Here is a 13545-nt window from a genome sequence, read left to right on the forward strand (position 1 = left end):
TTGGGAAGTGAAAATCCCATGAATTCCTTTGCATCGCCCCTTCATAGCAATTAGGATCAACAAAATGCATACAGGGAATATCAGACATATTATTCCTTCTTTTTCTGCCTAGTCAATATAAGCCTTATGTTTCTTTTGGAGACATAACATTAGCCAAAGAGCAGCATTTGAGGTCAAGTCTGGATTGTCCTTTTTATTAGGCTAATTCTGTACATATCAAAACTTATTCAAAAGAAATTGTCTTAAATTATTACTAAAGTTTAAATGATCATTGCAGAAATCACAGGAAAGGATAGTGCTTACCAAAACCCCAAGAAAGTACTTCAGATGATAGTTTTTCTTTCATTGCCAAGCAGCGAGGGTCAAGTGAACTGTATTATTTGCAAATATCCACCTTCTCAGACTGTCATGAGCAGCTGTAACATACCCACTAGCAGCAATTTCCACTTGGCTCTATCCAGAGGGGAGAAAAGTACCAGGAGCTGCATTGTTTATAATTCCCTCAACCCCAAGGGTAATTCTGTTCACCAATTACTTGAAATTAAAGTTAGGTAATTCGACACGTCTGTTTGGTACCCAACCACAAAATACCTCTTAAGCAAACCAAAGAGTTGGATAGTTTACTTCCACAATACTCTACAGAATTTCATTATTGCAGCCATGACAGGAAAGGAAAAATTAGAAGTTATCCAGACTCATGAATAGCTGGGGCTTGGGGGTTTTTTGGTCACTGTTGCCACCATTAAGGGATACCAACAGATCTGAGAAGGAGGAAGCTGGAAGGCAGTTTTCTTCCTGGGATGAGGGTTCCCAATCAAACGTAGCAAATATAGTAAGAATCGAGCAACAAGAAGCCTCCAAGTGCAGTGTTTGACAGAAAAAAACCCTGCTCTCTGCAGTTAGAAGATTTCATACCTTTTGTCTTTGCATACTGTTACAATGCTATCTAGAAAAGGCTATACACATGCAGAGAAAGAATTACCTACGTTATCTACAGTATGTATTTTTTGATCTCTAAGGCCAGTCATTTAAATTACATAATTGAATCCTGAGTTAGATTATATCTAGACTTGGAAATTTTTTAAAGTCAGGCGAACCTGTTAAACATTTTATTGATGATGAGTTTGTGTACACACCACTTCCGTATCTCTTTGTGAGTAACGAATTAGCTGCCAGGTATCGTGACTGAACTGCATGACTCACTCCATGGATTCATTTTGCAGTCTGGTGAAACCAGTAGCTGGTAACACCTATCCTTTGTAAGAGCTTTTTACATGTTGTAATTCTGCAAATGAACACTTTCTTTTTTTTTTTTTTTAACACAAAAGATTAGACTTAAAGACTAGACTGAAGTTTAAAAAACTACAGGATGACTCAAAATTCATTCACATTATACTGAGCCATATACCAAACTGTTCAACCTAACACCTGTGAAGTGGGCCTAGTTCTCATTTTCATCAGGGTATATGAGGAGTCATTTCAAAGACACCATTATCCTTAAACATTATAAAACAAGTGAACAAGAAATGCAGAGCCACTATCTTTTGCTAGTCAGAAGAGCTGATTTTTAATTGTGTAATCTCATTCTTGTTAGCATAGCTTCCTATTTGGAAACTTTAGTGCCAAATAAGTAGCAAGTGCTTTATTTTTTAACTCTGAATATGATTACCCTTTCAACCATATTCTGCATTTCATTTTTACTATAAAAGTTGCTCGTTGTCCAATTTCAAGCTGAAAAACTATAAAAGTCCATTTTGACTTCGCTATAGCAGAACTAAAAGATTTTTTTGAACTAAGATTAAATTGATATATCTTGAGCTTCTGTCATTGTAATATGACATTAGGAGCATAGTCAAATACTAGCTTTGACTATAAGTGTCCTACTAAAGTAGTAGTCTACTGCAGAGTGCTTTTTGATGTATCAAAGAAATGGTACTATCTTTCAAACTGCATTCGTATTCTAACCTCCTATCATCAAGGTAAAGTAATAGCAGGACTAAAGCATGATCTTTTTTTACAGTTTCTAGAAGTCAGTGCTATAAGGGATTGCCTAGCCTTGCATTAGATATTCATGTTTAAATGAACCACAGATAGGCTTTCCAATCTACAAACTCCATTAATTAGATTTTATCCTTTTCTCTGTCTTTTATTTTAGGATTCTTTACCCTCTCCCCTGCTGCTATTGCTATAGCTTCACTAATTACAGGCCAAGTAATTTATTTTTTTCTTTCACTAAAGTTGAGATACTCTTACGGGTACAATTCACAAATGTTTCTGTGTAATGCTGACGGCAAATGACTCCATTACTCAGTGGGCAGATAATGTTTTACTTTATTATCTCTCAGGCATATCACCTCCCATATAGAAGGTCCTACCTTAAAAGACTGGGTTTTGTTTTGCAAAAAGTCTTGGTTAGTGGACAAAACATCTTTGAACAACTCTTAATATTTATAGCTCTGTTATGGCTAGGCTATATGTACAGACAGACAGTCAGAAGGGCAGCATATAACCATGAAAAACATGAAAAATGAGGAGCAGCACGAGTACTGAAAGGACAGAGCTGGACAGTGCAGTGAATCATCAAAGGCAGGTGAGGTGTCTAAGACAAGGTAAGAGACTTGTTTCTTTTTGCCTGTGATATTTCTTTTTCTCCTTTTTTTTCTGGAAACAGCCAATTTTCATCCTAGGAATGGTAGAATGAATCCTAACTTTTCAACTTTCCCTTTTGTGCCAATCTAGGACAAAACGTAGAACTCCACATTCACAGAGCAACAGGGGAGAACTTCTAAAAATATTTATTTACAACAAGTGAAACAATACATTTGTTTTGATGCTGTTGAATTGTTTCACTAGAGTCAAAAAGTTTTTCACTGAACAGCTTGAAATATTGAATATATAGATATGATGTAAACGTTAATACAGAATAAAATACAAATGTTGAAAGCATAAATTTGGAAGAGAAAAAAGCAGAAATGAATTGTTTTATTTTTATTTTAAATCACTGAAATGTTTCCATTAAAATATCATTAAAATCAGCATGCTCTTATGAAATATTTAAAAGAACACCCTTCTGAAAACAATTTTTTGATCAACTCTATGCGGAAAAAAATGTTATTTCCATTATTTTTACAATAAATGCATGAAAGATATTGCTCATGACAGACTTGTTGCTAATGGAAAGAGCCAGCTTGACTCTCTTGAGAAAAATGAGTCCTCCTCACAGAACAAACAGATAACGGGATGGTGTAGTCATCTTCAAAAGTGCTCTTCTATATATAGGGGTGTTTTAAAACTGGACGAGCAAATAGTTCAATTTCCAGCCCCTATAATTAGACAAAGATCTATGTAATCCCAGTTTCTTCTCCTTCTAAATGCAGTCTGCAAGGATTATAAGGATGGTGCAGTAAAACTGTGCATATGTTGTAAATGTTACATGGGCAACCCAAGACTAAATGAAAAAAAAAAAAAGGGTAGGAAAAGAAATAACTCTCTAGCATAAGTCAAAGGCAAAGGTTATTATAATAAACTTTTTTCCCACTGAGAATCATCAAATGGACAGACTTCATCTACAGAAGTCATTACGACTGACTGAAATTTTACAGATTTGGTCTGGAAGGCAAACTCTGGGAGTGAGAAAGCTGGCTCATCCCTAAATCCACAATGTCCTGTTTTCTGAGGTGGCCAACCAGTACAACACACAAGAGCAAGGTCTCAGAGACACTTCTTAGCAGGTTTGCTTTCATGTCTTCCTTTCAGTGTCAGATAATAGTTGGTATCCATCAGCTCTGTGTCAGTTTATAGTGCCTATGCGTCATGAAACACTTCCTCAGGTACCCAGCTTCTTCCACCCTCTTTTAGATGCACAGATCAAGTTTTCTGAAATTCTTCCTTCTTGTCACAGTGAACCATGAGCATCAGAAGCACAGGCTTGAGCAGCTTATAATGTGCACATAGTAACAATGGTTCCAGATACTGTATTCAATATAATACTGGATGCTGATATTGGCTCAGTTGACACTGTATGTTGCCAAAATTCATTGTCACACCAGAAACAGAAAAATTGGGAAGACGTGTGAAGAAGGAACCTTCTAGCCAAATTCCAATCACAATAATGTTATTAACAGTTGGGAATAACAGTGAAAGACGAAATGGAGCTGCTTTGGATTGCTGCTGAGGCAGAAATGACCAGAAAGGGATGCTGGGCAGCCCTGCACATCTCTGAATGGTGCTTCTTCTGCAGCTCACATTCTCTAAGTTATGGCACATGACATTGAACACATGGCAGCCTGGTCCCACTCTCCTGATTCACATTGTTCTTACATGTAGCCCTATTTTGCCTGCATAAATAGGGAGGAATTTTCAATTCCATGGAGATACTACAAGTTTAGTCATGAAGATAATTAAGTCCTTTGGGCTTGAACTACCCAAACATTTCATACTTGAAAGAAATTCAGATATGACTCTGAATGTCTGGATTACTGCCATCTAAACAATTTGGATTCATCTGAGGTTTAAGATTAGCTCCAAATTCCTCTTCACATCAATTCATCATTCAGATATTTACTATTCTTATCATTAGTATTATAGAATGGCTAGAAATTCTAAGTAAGGTACTGTATAGCCTACTTCTACTGACATACAAAAGCTAGCCTCAGTCTTTCAAAAACTTCAAATCTCATCAGCAAAGATAAAAAAAAAAGGTAGGACAAAAAGAAGTTTTATTATTAACATCCTTTTCCAAAGGATAATAGAAGCATAGAGAAAGTCTAGTCACTTGCTCAAAAAAACCCACAGAAGATCAATGGTAGAGCTGGGGAAGGGCTCTAAGACTATTATCTCCCAAGGCAATAGGAGGCTTAGTCACTAGATCATCTTACTCTAAACATTTTGCAGCAATAATTATTTCTAATTGTTATTGCTCACTGCACTTAAATGAAAGAATTTTTAGACTTTCCAGAAGTTTTAGAACTCCAATATCCAAATAAATATAGTCTCTGTAAATGATGAACATTAACAGAACATTAACTTAGATCTCAAGGAACTTACAAAAATGTAGGTACCTCCTGGGACTGCTGTGGTGGTCAGATAAAAGGGACCTCAGTACAGAAATAGGGACACTTGCTTGAAATCAAGCTTAGATGTCTAGAGATCTTTGACACTAAAGAGAAAGGCAGATAAAAAGCTACATTTATCTCCAGGATTAGGGAGCCTCTGGGAGATATCTGTCTGAGCCACTTTCTTAGTGGAAGTTTGTAATTTTACCTATATTTCTAAGTAGAATTCCTGGGGCTCATTCTTAGGGCTTTTTGTTGAGTTTGTGTGTTGATTTTTAAATACTAAATATTAATCATTTATATTTATACCAAAAATTTAGCTGATAGTAACACTGTCTTGCTTAAAGCTTATCATCTGTTGTGTTGTTTTGCCATCAAAAATTCTCAAAATCAAAAGAATCTGAAAGTAGAACCGTCAGAATCGTAAATAGATTTAAAAACTTCACTTTATTTCCTGAGGTATGGGGTTTGGGTTTTTTGTGTGTGTGTATGTGTGTGTATCTGTGTGTCTGTGTGTATAGAGGAGGACGGAGGGTTCAACATGACCTGCAGTAAATATTATTAAATGAAATTTAATTAACGGCTCTGATGAGATACCAAGAAAGATTGAAGCTCACCTCTCAAAACTGTATTAGTTTGTTGTTGCTGTTGCTGTTGTAAAAAAACCTGTTTTGCTGACACCTCGGAAATAATTATGATGAGTAAAAAGATACTGTCTTTGCAAGGGCAATTTTGGACTAAATTTAATCTCTATTAAAGAGCTGAAGCAAAACAATAAAAAAAAAAAATCCAAATGGAGATTCTGCACTGAACTGAGCTTATTTTGAAGCTGTTATTACTGTGGTGCCCGAAATAGAGCACAAAGACTTTCTACTTTTCTCAAGGCACTGCAGCAGTCAGGAGACAACTTGAGAGGACCTTAAATGCAGCAAAACAGAATATAATACTCATTGGGGGGGGGGGGGGGGGGGGGGGAAGGAATAAAAAATTAAATTAACTTTGCCAAAATTTCTGTAAACATCTCTAGTAGAAGTTAGCTGTCATGTGACAGGCACATTCCTGATGCTGGGCACAGGACATTGCCATGTTGTGTTGGAAGATCCTTCTTATTAAAAAAGGAGAAAGGATGGGGGATGAAAATTATGGTTTCTGTGTTTATATGTATATAAGTACTGAAAATAAAAGTTCTTCTAGCTCAATACATCAGAGTGCTATTTGTCTGTTGATTTGTATTGCCTGTAATTGGAAGTAATTGTAGTATTTTATATACTAGCATGGTAATATCTGATAAATTTTAATTTATCACTGACTGTAAATGTGTATATTGGTATATATACACCTGTGAAAAATACTATGCTTGTGTTACTTCATCAAAAAGACCAAACATTTATTGGATTAATATATTTTAGGTCCATCATAAGCTATTTTCACAGCATAATTTCAAGAAACCAAGTGAAACTTGATTCTAATTTTATTGCGAACTTAAGGCTAAGTCTGAGCTAACTGAAGGCTGGATATCTTTCAATCCTATCATCTTCCTCATGTGGAGAACATAGATAATTCAAGTGTAGCTTTCTGATACAAACACTTTTTTCAGCCCTCTACAAAATACCTAGAGTAATTACAATGGAATATGGACAAATCATTTGCCAGCTTTCTTTTTTTTTTTTATCATAGGCTAAATTTTAGTCCCAAACTAGTACAAATCCATATTTTAATTGGATTGAGCAACGTAATTTACTTTTATTTGATTGATCACCATAAATCCAGAATGATTGAAAGGTAGAATTTGGAACACTTATATTTAAGACTACCAAATGAATATCTTTCAAGTTTTTTACATAGAAAAATCTTCTGAAGCGTTATGTGATTCAATTTTCTCTCAAAAAAAAATGCAAACTCAAAATTATCAATACCCTAGAAAAAGGTAAGAGTATGTCTCTGTCATAAATAGTAATGTTATTTACGACTTGCTTATCCTCTTAGTCCAGACTGCAGCACCTTGGTTTAGACTGATATTTTTATAATCATTTCCTACTTCTCTAGTTTCTCTTTCAGCAACGTTTACCTAATTCACTACAAAATAAAGATATAAGACAAAACCTCAAAGACCTTAGAAAGTACTGTCCAGCTGGTTAGGCGCTGAAGGGATTCTCTTTCCTTACAAGTTTAAATATGCCCAGATGAGTCCTATGCCTACAAGCTGAGTCCTGCTGTTTTTCAACTAATCATTTGCAAAATTGGAGGGGAAAAAAAAAAGAAAAAAAAATGTAAGACAGAAAAAAAAATGGCTTCTGGTAGGTGAGCCACAGCAGGGCAATTAAGATGATATGGCAGAGGTAGACATCTGCTCCTAGACAGATACAGTTCCACTGATGCTATCTATAGTTACAATCCTTCCGAGAGATAAACAACATGCGAGAGCAACGCGCAGAAGGAAATGCTACACTGAGAAAGTGGTGATCGTGTGGCCCCTGTGGTCTGAGAAAGAGAGAGAGGCAGCAAGAGAAAAAGGGAGGGGTGGCATGTGGGTCCTGTACCGGGCACACGCAGGTGACAGAAGTCGTAGGACAGACGTGCATCAAGATGCAAAGCTGGGAGATGTGTGAGAACTGACACTGGAGGGGAGCAGAATTACAGCAAGGATGAAAGGCACAACATGACCAAGACAGAGAGAGAGATGGAAAACCCCTCTCTAAGCTCTATGCATAAAGTTACAGTTAATCTATGCTGAAATAAAAAAGACAAAAAAATCATTAGTGGATGATTTATTCTCTAAGATTTGGAGGCTTGGAGGGCTTCTCAGAATTTCAAACTCACATTTAGGTTCCTCACTAACAAACTTAATCTGAACTATGCTCCCCAAAGTAGATGATTACTTGTTGGTATTTCATATTACTGTCACAGCGATGCTCAGACACAGTAGAAGTAGTATTCCCTCATTCCCTTGATGTCAGGTGCAGATAAAGCCTAAAGGAGGATGTGGTATCTACTCCAAATAACTTTCAAGCCAAGGATTGACCCTGTTTAATTTAGGCAGGACTTGAACAACAGTACACTACATAGCAAGCTCCATGACCCCGTCAGGTATGAGTTTTCTAAAGGTAAGGCATGTCTTCACTGACCATCACTAGCAATGACTCTGGCTCCTCATGTCATATGCCCCTCAGTTCCTTGCAAGGAGAATTTGGTTGTTCTCCTCTGATGCCAGGGGTTCAGAGTCCCACCAAAACTGAGGGAGCATCCTTCCTCCCTCCAGCTTTCCTACCAGCAAGAAGGCTTAGCATTCGTTCGACTTAAGAAATTCTCCCGATTTAAAAAACTCTCTGGAAAACTCACAGCAAGAATTCAAGGCCAAGCAGTTTGCAGAGATCACTGGCCAGAAGCGAAGAGCAGGAATGCCCTGCTGCGGGCAGGCCCTCTGGCTTGCGTGACATGCTGTCTTCCACTTCTGGGGTGGACTTGGGCTTGCTTTATGTCAACAGAAGCTGAAGAACTGAAACACCAAAGTCTCATCCTATCTTGTGTTGGAATCTCAAACCAATAAGTACAAGTTTTCATAATGTATGTTACAATAATTCTTCAGCCTGGTTACCCTGTGGTCTCATTCTGTAAAAAAATGTTTCTTTTTTCTGTCTGGGAAGAAGACAGAAATATCAAACTAAAGAGCTTAATGTGAAATCAAAAAGTGGAGTGAATCTCCAGTCCTCATGCAACCTTGTGCTTTGGAGATTTTTTTAAATTGCTACTCCTGAAAACTGCTTGCCAGAAAAACCTAAGTCTGAAATTTTTTGTTTATCTGAAGAAGGTAGAGCTGGACTTAACGTCTTTAATGAGCAATTCACCTGAGGCCAGATTCTGCTATCCTGACTCAGTTCATACCCCAGAGAGGGTGACAAATTTAGACACTTCTTCTGTCCACTGGATGCTCATAAACAGACTGCATTTATCTCCAATGTATTCATTACAGAAAATTGTGCAACAAGGCTTTATGTTTGTTTAACTTCATTTTTGTCTTCCTTATTCTACACAGAGTAAGTATGAACATATGAGTGATGCAGCTGTTGGCTGCTGGTTACTTGTTTGATCAGGTTTTTTTAGATTCTTGCATGTCCCTTTCATTCTGCTTCTTTTAAATTTCACATTCACACGTGCAACACAACACACATCTCATGCAACACATTCAACATTTCTTTCTGAGACATGTGTGCTGGAAAAAACAATCCTGTGAGTACTTGCAGGAAGTGAAAAAAGAATAAAGTGTAGAGTTCTAGTGTACACGACTCAAGGAGCTTAATTTTTAAATATGAGTGTGAAATCAGGTCATTGCTTTATTAAAATTCACCTAGAACTACATACAAATATCAAAACATGAACACTATCAGCAAGGAACAAAATTCTTCTGCTAATGTGTCTGTTATTAATGTATAGTTTCTGCTATTACCATACAATTCATTCTGCATATCCAGTAAATAATTCAATTATTTGGAGGCAGTCAAAAAAGGTCTGATCATTTGAGTTGGTCAAAAAAGGTTATCATTTTGGAGAACATGGGTTTCCTCTTTTGGAATATCTACAATAACCACCTATCCACAGAGAATGCCAGTTCCTAAGTTAGCACTCCTAATGGTCATCAGAGTGTAATAATTTCTGGACATTACAGGTGATAATGTAGCTTTGTTATTCCCATCTATTAACTCTTGGGGAATCTGACAGCTGTGGAATGCATTCTTTGTGCTTAAACCCACAATATATACTTGATTGATAACTATGTTGATTTCATTACTCTGTGGTTCTGCTTTTCTGCCTTTTTTTTTAAAGTGCAGACTGAAATATCTGGGTTTTGTGAAAAATTTGGAGTTTTAGTATAGCAAAGAAGCACCCTTTCTTCCTCTCCTTTTGTGTTTCTTAATGCAGAAATAGATCTGATAAAAAAGTGCACATGAATAACTTAAGAAAAATATTTTTAAACATTAAATTTTAAATTTAAAAACATTAAAATACATAAAAATACCCAACAATACTGTATTTTTGGGTATTTTGCCTTATTCAATTCTAATCCACTGTGCTACTTTCAGGCGGCAGATTGTCATTATGACTGTACTTTGCCTTTTCACTGGAGTCTGTCTCTTGAAAGAGTGTCCCTCCCCCATCCCAGCTTTGCTTTGCAAGCTTTTTTATCTTTTCTACCTTGCTAGAGGCATTATTAGGGCAGTTCACCTTTGACCAAGTGGGCAGACGAACATCCATCCTCTGGAGCCAGTACGAGTGCTGTTTGGTAGATCAGCTCTCAAATGGTACTGAACTGTGACCTCTTCTTCTGTTCAAAGACTAAATACATAAACTTGAGTTTCCATTGGTGCCAAGCCTGGGAATCTGAGTTGCTCCCTAATCCCAGGTCTCGCAGCCAGCAGCACAATGGGCAGCTCACCATGCCAGCCGGCCAGCCTGAAAGAATGTCTTTATTCTCTCTTCCTCAACAAATTGCTTATTGTTTGGCCCACAGGCTGCTAAACCTTGTGAACTGTCCAAAACTTCATTGCTTTTCTGTTAAACTTTCTTCTCTTTTCCCTTTGATTTTGTTTATAAATAAAATTAATTTCTATTTTCATTTCTTAGTAATGTAATTTTAGAAGATGGCTGTTACTTTTAAACTTTTTTGAGAGTATATCTGCCTTTTGGAAGCCTGCAGGAACCACAGAAATGATACAAGCCCTTCAGGGTTAGGCTCATTAGAAAGAAGAGTCTGTGGAAATGTAAGTGTTGCTATAATGCAATGCTCAATGTTACTTACAGAAAAATGGGGGCAAATGCTTAAGAACATTCCTGAGTTTCCAAAGATGTGTACAATTTCTCTGCTCTTGGCCTCATCTTCACTGTGGCTACAGTGTGCCCATTGTACAAAGAGTGAGTGTAGAACAGAATACTTATCTTGGGACCCTACATTTTGGAGTTGTTCAGGGGTAGTTGTCTTCAGAGGAAGTTAAAGCAGACTGCCTAGGTTTGTCTGTTATTTATCTCTTGAGCTATTTCTGGAAGCACCTCTTGTCTTCAGCAGAAGCTTCTGGGAAGGTGGTTGCAGGACAATCATTGTGCAAGTCAGAGTTAGGCAGAGCATCAGCGAGGTAAGGCTGCTATTGCAATATTCAACCAGGTTTACCCTAGGAAAAGAAGAGCTTCACAGGTGTGACCCCACCACATGAAGAGCGGAATTGTGCTCCATAAATACGGCCAAAACCAACACAGGACCCAGGGAATCCCTATTCTTCTCCCTCATCTCAGTAATCGTTTGTTGAGACATGTTCACATGTTCAGTGGGGAACCTTGTCCCTGTTTGGAGATAGGGAACTAGGAGAGGAATATCCTTGTGAACAGTAGGATAGGTTCTGATCACCTGGAGAGTGCTAGTTAAGATCAATTTAAACACTCATGCACTTCCTAACCATTTTTTGCACACACTGTTTAGGAAAGATGACAAAAGTACACAGCTTTCTGGAGCCATACATGATCTAAGAATCACACAAATTTCTTAAAAGTGTGTGCATGTGTGTGTGCGTGTGTGTGTGTATGTGTGTTTATATAAATATATAATTTAATACCCTTTCAAGTATGAGAAGGGCAGCACAAGAGTAGAAGAATTGCAAAACTAAAATGTCCACATTCAGCTGATGCATGGTACATACCAGATGATATATATACTGCCTTATTGTTCAGTTGCGGCTCAGGAAGCTAAATGCATAATTTAAGATATATGTATAGTCTAAGGGTCAAATGCTGTTAGTTACACATGTGTAAATCAAGACCAATTGCACCAAAGTGACTGAAGTTGCAGTACCCTGGATTTACACAAGTGTTGCTGAAAGCAGAATATTAGTCAATATGTGTCATCAATACAGCTGAGTTAGTGGTACTGAGGGAATTTTATTATATGCATGCACCTAAATCCTTCACAATTTTTTTCATTTTTTGTAATATTACATTTTATGTTTCTATTTTTGCCTCTGTTTTTAAAGGAATAAGGGGCTCAAATCCTGATTCTGTAAGTGAAACATCCCTCATCCCCCAAACTTTCTCAACCTTAGTTCATAATGACATGACAAACATCTCATAGCTGCAGAAAGCTTACTTTATCATAGAATCATAGAATGGTTTGGACTGGAAGGGACCTTAAAGATCATGTAGTTCCAACCCCCCTGCCATGGGCAGGGATACCTTCCACTATATCAGGTTGCTCAAAGCCCCATTCAACTTCCCTTACTTACATTTAAGGCCAGTCTTAATTTACATAAATGCATAATTCTGAACCTCAGGCAGGACGTTGCTAGGCTGGCTGCCTGACTGCACATGGAAATGCATCCTTGACGTTCATTTGGTTCCGTTAGCAATTGTACAGGCTGCAATGAAGGGTCAGGAAGCAAAGTTTCTTAGACCTGTAGGAGAGCAGGATTTGGATGCAGCAGGAAAGGCTGTGGACCTGGCTGAAGTGAGTGAGTATGGAGACTTGGCAGCTGAAAGGAAAATCAGCTGTGTTAAAAGATGACGGGACAATTTTCTTAACTGATGCTTCCTGGGTTTGTTATTGAGAGGTTCAAGGAAAAAAAAAAAAAGACTTTGTATGGGACACTGATTGCAAGATACAAATCTACAGCACAAAACAAAGAGGTACAAAAACTCATAATCTATTGGGGAACTAGCAGAGTACCTGTCAGATACATCTGGCCTTCAATGACCTTGTTTTGCGTGGAGAAAGAATATATGATTTTCTGGGTTGAGAGGAGGTTTTTAATTCTGAAAGGAGGTTATGTGTTAAATATATGGTAGCAGTCTATTCAATAATAGAAGTCAAGTCTCTTACTTGTGGAGGCAGAATCTAGTATTCATAAAATAATGCCATTATTTCTTAACATATTTTTAAATTGAATGTACTATTTATAAATCACTTTTTTATTATATTCTTGAATACCTAGAAAGATTAAAAAAGCTCAAAAGTAGATTCCCCAATATTCACATAATCAAAAATGGCTGAATGAATTTGGGACACACTTGAAAAAAAAAGCCATTTAAGATTACAATGATCAACTGTGGGGGCTTACTGTTTCAAAAGAAACAGAACAAATGTGTCTGAAATAAAAAGGGCTGAACAGATCTCAACACCATAGTGATAATTACAATTAGGTTATAATTTCTAAAAGAAAGAAAGAAAAAAAACGATAATGAATTATGATCTGTTTCAGAAGATTAAGACAAATTTAAATATTGTGTACTGAATACATTTATATTGAAATAAGCACATAAATCTAGGTGTTTGTTTGTTTTTTTTTAAATAAAGAGACATCCGTATATGTGCTCAACACACATACGCACCCTTAGCCAGTTAGAATACTGTGTAGGTATAGATTTGTCAGGATTGTTTGATCCCAAAAGGATTCGTATAAGAAAAACTTCTCTTTCAGAGAAATGATCTCTCTAGAGACTGATAGTGATGATACAA

Source organism: Gymnogyps californianus, chromosome 5 (assembly GCF_018139145.2).
Source record: "Gymnogyps californianus isolate 813 chromosome 5, ASM1813914v2, whole genome shotgun sequence".
NCBI classification, from domain to species: domain Eukaryota; kingdom Metazoa; phylum Chordata; class Aves; order Accipitriformes; family Cathartidae; genus Gymnogyps; species Gymnogyps californianus.